Consider the following 6,000-nt stretch of genomic DNA (forward strand, 5'->3'; position numbering starts at 1 on the left):
GATCATTATAGAGCATTTTATACTCTTTGTATTAGAAAACTCATCTAATATCTTATTGCAGACCTAAATAGAAGGGGTACTGTACAGCAATATAAATAGTACAATATTATTATATATAAACTAGCACTGATACTGCTTTCCTTGGATTTTATTGACTTTGTGGTGAATGTGAAAGAGAGGTAATTAAGTAAAATGTAAGGAGAACAGTGGCCTTTCTCCTAGCCACAGAGAACTGACAGCTCATTCTGTGACTTGCTATGACTGAGTGTCACAAAGAAAACTGTCTTTTGTGTCTTTTCATTTTTGGATTTTTTTTTCCCATTTGCATGTACCCTGCTTTCAGAGTCATGTCAGAGTGATGACCACTTGTAACTCATGCATATTAGATGCCTCTAAATGCTTCTATTTGTCCATATGCTATTTAATCTTATAATGGGTTTCTCCATTATCAAAACTTTCTTTGTTATATTGAGAATACAGTATGGCTTTTATGTTTCTGGAGAATATATTTTACAGGGTTTTTATGTTTCATAGGTTTAATATTTCTTCTTTTTTAATGTATTTTTTCTGTCAAGGTTGCCTAGTGTCCTCTTACCTGTTTTGTCTGATGTCTTAACACGGAATGTTAAACAAGACTATAAATTCTGTGCCTTTTTTTATATTGCTGTTTAGTCTGACGATTACAGTTGTGGGACTGTATTGCAGTACAGATTAGAAGATAAGATTCCTTGTTTAAAACTGTTGCATCCTAAGAAATAGAAAGTGATGGCTGCTGTTTAAATGTAATACATACATATTACATTCAATGAACTTTAACCTCACTATTCATAGGTGCTGTAACAAACAGATAGTAATCTTCTGCCCTTAGCCTAACTGATAGTGATTTATTTATGTTGTATCTTAGTACAGATGTGGCTTTAAAGATAAGTGTGGGGAGAAGTGCACATTAACATTGCTTCTGAGACTCACGGGCAGCTGACATATTTGCCTTATAATGGCAGTCATGGAGTAGAATGACAAGAAAGAACTGGAGAGGTCGTAAGGGTGTTCACAGGCTTTGAATGTGGTGCCAAGGACCTTATTGTTCTAGCTGCATTTTTCATGAGTCAGAGGGAGAAATTTACAGTAGTTGAGAAAGTATTGTTTTTTGAAAGAGTGAATGTTTTTACTGAGTAAAATGTACATTTTGTATTTTAAAATATTATAATAGAAGTAGTAATAGTGGTTTCAGGAAGGTTGGATGTGCAGAATAATAAGGAAATGAAGGGTTTGGAGCTGTCATTTGTCTTGAAGTAAACATGGCACAGTGAGGCTGCTGTATATTTAGGGGTTTTCTCTTTGAATCCATTTGGCGAGTGCTTCAGTCTTTGTTAGAGCACTAAAGGTTTTTTGCACACTCCAAGCTCTGTCATGTTCGACAGTGATCTCCCATAGCCCGTGATCGCTCGGTATGTGTTTGGAAAGAATTGTCAGGTTTAGATCTTGATAAACTCTAACCTCATGAGAAAAACTGAAAAATCACAAGATTAAGAAGTGGAATTAATTAATTTACTAGCTTTCCACAGTAGGGATCACACATGCAAAGTTTTCTCCATAACTTTCAGGAATGAAAACACTCTCATATAAAATATGAAGTCAAGAGTCTCCCATGACCTTGTGAGTCAAAATACAGAAAATATCGCAGGATTTACAGTTGAAAGTGGTAAATGGCAATGCTGCAGGGGAACATTAGCATCAGATTTAATGCAATATATTGGTCTCTTTCTTCCATCTCTTTGCATAGATGCATTTTCCCTTGGCAGCAGGGAGACCTCCAAAGGAAGGAATGGCAGTGGCAGCTGATTTGGAAGTGCAGTGGCATGTGGGGAGAGACAGACATGACAGAAATGGGTGATGAGGTTGAAGGGTTGAAACAGACAAAAATTGAGAGAAAATATAAAAGAGAAATATTACTTGTGATGAAAAAAGACAGTCCATTTTATGTTTTCCTGCATGGCTGAGAACCTCTCCAGGCAGGATCCTACTGCTTTTCATTCCCCCTATGTGGCTTCAGTTGATAAAGGCCCAGACTCTGAAACTGTGTCTGCATAGATGGAGTCAGACAGATGACTTGTGCCCTTTTCTTATGCTTTAATATGGCCAGGTGCAAGCAGATTTGGGTTCCAACGTTATGTAGCCTCATCAGTGCGATGTTGTGTTTGTAGTAATATACATGGATTCCCAGCAGGGTCTGTTACCTTCAGTAACCTTCAGTATAGTGGTGCAGTAAGGTAGGTGGGTAGAGTCTGAGCCTGAACTGAGTGTGTCCAGCTGGCCTGCATATTTCTCTCTGCAGTTATCACTGTAAACATATTTTTAAATCATCCTAGGAAAATAACTTTTGAAACTTGCTTAAGTACAGGCACACTCTAGCCTTTTCCTTGCATGCAATACATTATTGGGCACTCACCAGCAAAATTAGCTAGTTACTTAGTTAAAGACATGGCCACTATTTTTCAAGATCCTACCTTTACTTAGTATGGCTTTTCTGAATAGGAGAAGACTTTGTTTTTGGAGACATGAAAATGAAACGGGTCACTCAGTAAACACAATTTAGACAGATCCGTAATTCCTACAGAAATACAATCTAGGCCAAGGGTTTGAAGTATTTCCTACTGCAGTGAACCTTTCCTTTGGTTTCACCAGGGTTTGATCAAGTTCAAAGGGCAGAGGGGTTTTATAGAGAGGTTTTTTGGTGACATTAAACACTGTGGTTAAGGCAAAGAAATCACTGACTGTGAGCTTATTGTTCACTATAAATTCCTGTGTAGAAAAGTATGTGTAAGATCCATGTGTGTATCTATACATACAGATATTTCCTATGTACAATGTCTTAATTAATCTCACAAGTTTTTACAGGAAGCAGTGTGTAGAAAATGACTGAATGTAGTTAAGCTATGCATCTTCTGATAAATTTTAAGAATGCATTTGTTTTTCTTAAAATGTGTAATAACATATCAGAAGCTTTGCATAGCAAAGTAGGAGTGTAATTCAATGATGGAAAAGAAGTTAAATGTATTAATTCATACAGTAATTCATCAATAAAGGCTATGACAAGTTTGATAATGCTATACATTTAGCTGATTTTTCTTCTTAGGTTATAGAATCATAGAACAGTTAAGGTTGGAAGGGACCTTAAAGATCATCAGGTTCCAACCCCCCTGCTGTCAGTGGGGACACCACACTAGACCAGGCTGCACAAAGCCTCATCAACCTGGCCTTGAACACCTCCAGGGAGGGGGCTTCCACAGCCTCCCTGGGCAACCTATTCCAGCACCTTACTACCCTCATGGTGAAGAATTTCTTCCTGATATCTAACCTAAATCTCCCTTCTTTCAGTTTAAAACCATTACCCCTTGTCCTATCACTACCCTGTCTTTTGAGAAGTCCCTCCCCAGCTTTCCTGTAGCCACTTCAGGCACTGGAAGGCCACTGTAAGGTCTCCCTGCAGCCTTCTCTTCTCCAGACTGAACACCGCCAACTCTCTCAGCCTGTCCTTGTAGCAGAGGTGTTCCTGCCTTTTGACCATCTTCGTGGCGCTTCTCTGCACCCTCTCCAACAGCTCCACATCATTTCTGTGGTGAGCGCTCCAGAGCTGTACACAGTTCTCCAAAATTGCTCAAAAGGTGTCTCTGTTTTCTTGAGAGAAAGACACTGTATTGTCCTAAACCCATTTGCTAACTTAAGAAGGCTTTTATTTGTCCAGTGGTTGATTTTTTTGTTTTCCAGTATTTTCTGCAGCACAGTATTAAGTGGTGGAGCACTTATCCTTGGTCTGGAGCAATAGCACATTTTTTTCTTCAGGTTCTGTGAAGAATTCTTAGATTTTTTAAATGTATATAATGTTTACTTTTAGTTTGAATGTTTGTTTCATCATTCTTTCTACCTGAAATTAAAGGGCTTGAATAGTGTGACAATGCATAGCTCTTAATATTGTTTCCACAGAAAAAAAAGCCTGTAACAGCTTTTTTTTTGTTAGATGAGAATTGAATGAACCTAAACCAAAGGTTCCCAAACCTTCTGAGCCCACAGATCATCTCTTACACTAACAGTTGGATCAGAAAACAATTGCTGTCTCATTTGTGGTATCTGACATCATGATATGGATTTCTCATTGTATGCAATTCCATGTAACTGAATTGCTGACAAAGGAGACTCACCCTGATTAGGAAAGGTTCGTTTTCATGTTGTCTCTTAGTGCAGTTAAGCAACAGTAAATGAGAAGCAGCAGTCAGGTAGTTCTTTGTGGACTTTAGTGAGGAACTTCTGGTTTGTTCTAAGGAGAACATTTTCTCCCCCAGAGTTTCATGGAAAAAAAATAATAAAGTGATGTTAAAACAGTTTTCCAGCAACTTGCTCCTTTTCTTGCCCAGCAAAATGCCTTTTGAGCACAGCACTAGTGTTTGTGTACTGTGAAGTTTTTGTTTCTAGGATTTATTTTTATTTCTCTTTTTTTGCATGACATCATAATTATTCTTTACAAATTCCGTCCAGTTTTCTATTTGAGAAATACTAACAAAATATGAGCCCAAATTGGCATGAAAAGCAGGAAACTTTTTTTTTTCACCTCATAATGCCAAGAACATGATTATCACTGCAAGCCATGAAAAACAGCAAGATTGGAGGCTTGCATTGCTATAGCTGCTAAAGTGAGTGAGAAAGATGTTAACCTATTTTTTTCCTCTCCTGAAGTTATTTTTTCCTGCATACAAGATATTTTAGACAATAACACAGTGTAGAACACGTAAGTTATAATAACTGTTACAAATTAAAATAAGCATTTTGTTTCACAAGACAATATAATGTTGCCATTGCTTTGCCCAAAATAAGAGGGGAAATTAATTCATGTAGTTCTATTATCTCCCCTCCAAAGGGAGAGATTTTTATGAATATTATAATACTGTGTCTCATCATGTTATTTTGTAATATCATATATTAAGAATTGCTTTACAGTAAATAAATAGAAACAGTAAATCTCTGGGCAGATACTTAGCCATAAAAATATCCCTTCCAGAAATGGTGCAGGTATTAGGAAATGATACTTCTGTTTAATGCATCACTACATTGAATCTCGTTCAACCATTAAAATTACGATATAAGAATTCATTTCATATTTCAGAAAATATTTTTCAGCAATATATTCTTCTAATTCTGTCTTCTGAAAATTAATGCATGGTTCCCAAGTCATTATTGGAATTACAGATGGACATTCTGTGTCTAAGCTCCAGATCAATTCATGGTGTACCTGGTTCCATACCTCTAAAGGTGAATTGTCAGAAGGTGTGGTAATTAAATGCAAAGTTATACAGCATTTATCAGCTACTGAATGCACACTTCTGATGGAAGTCCTAAAACCAATTTTTTCTTAGTCTTTGATAAAATGTTTCACATTCTGCTTTTAGTCTAATTCATTAATAAAATAGAAAAGACCAAGCACAGGAGTGAAAAGCCGGAAATTCCACAATAAAAATATGGTCTGGTTTTGTGGATTTGCATGTGGGGCTTTAAATTATACAAATGTGGAAGCACTGAAGGAACCAGGCTTTGTCCTGTTATTTTAAGGCTTTTAAGGAAGTGTAGAAAGAGGAAATGATTCAAGCCGTATGACGTAATGTGTTCTATTTTTATTCTTTAAAGTTCAAAGGGTTTATAGTTGTGAAAAGAACATATGCAAAAGCTACGGCTACAATATAAAATATTTTTCTATCTGATTTTAGGTTGATTTCTGTTCATAGCACAGGCTGAGGAAGGAATTTCATCTTCCAGGTCACAAAATAGCTACTATGTTTTTGTTGCTCTACTGCTGCCTGTTAAAATGGAACATCTAAAATAGACATGCCAGAGAATATGCTAGATTTTGCCTTTGGTTTTGATTCATCCCTTAAGTATTATTTTTGATATGTTATGTACTTTTGATATTTAGTGAGTTACTGTCTTCTTTCTTACACTATCGTTTATTCT

General features: G+C 36.6%; 1 protein-coding gene across 1 annotated transcript in view; it reads left to right on the top strand.

The window, feature by feature from the left end:
* VWA8 (von Willebrand factor A domain containing 8) overlaps window positions 1–6,000 on the top strand; it is a 100,328-nt gene that overhangs the window by 39,328 nt on the left and 55,000 nt on the right. The window lies entirely within an intron of this gene.

This window comes from Chaetura pelagica, unplaced genomic scaffold (genome assembly GCF_000747805.2).
Source record: "Chaetura pelagica isolate M959 unplaced genomic scaffold, ChaPel_1.0 scaffold115, whole genome shotgun sequence".
Lineage (NCBI taxonomy): Eukaryota > Metazoa > Chordata > Aves > Apodiformes > Apodidae > Chaetura > Chaetura pelagica.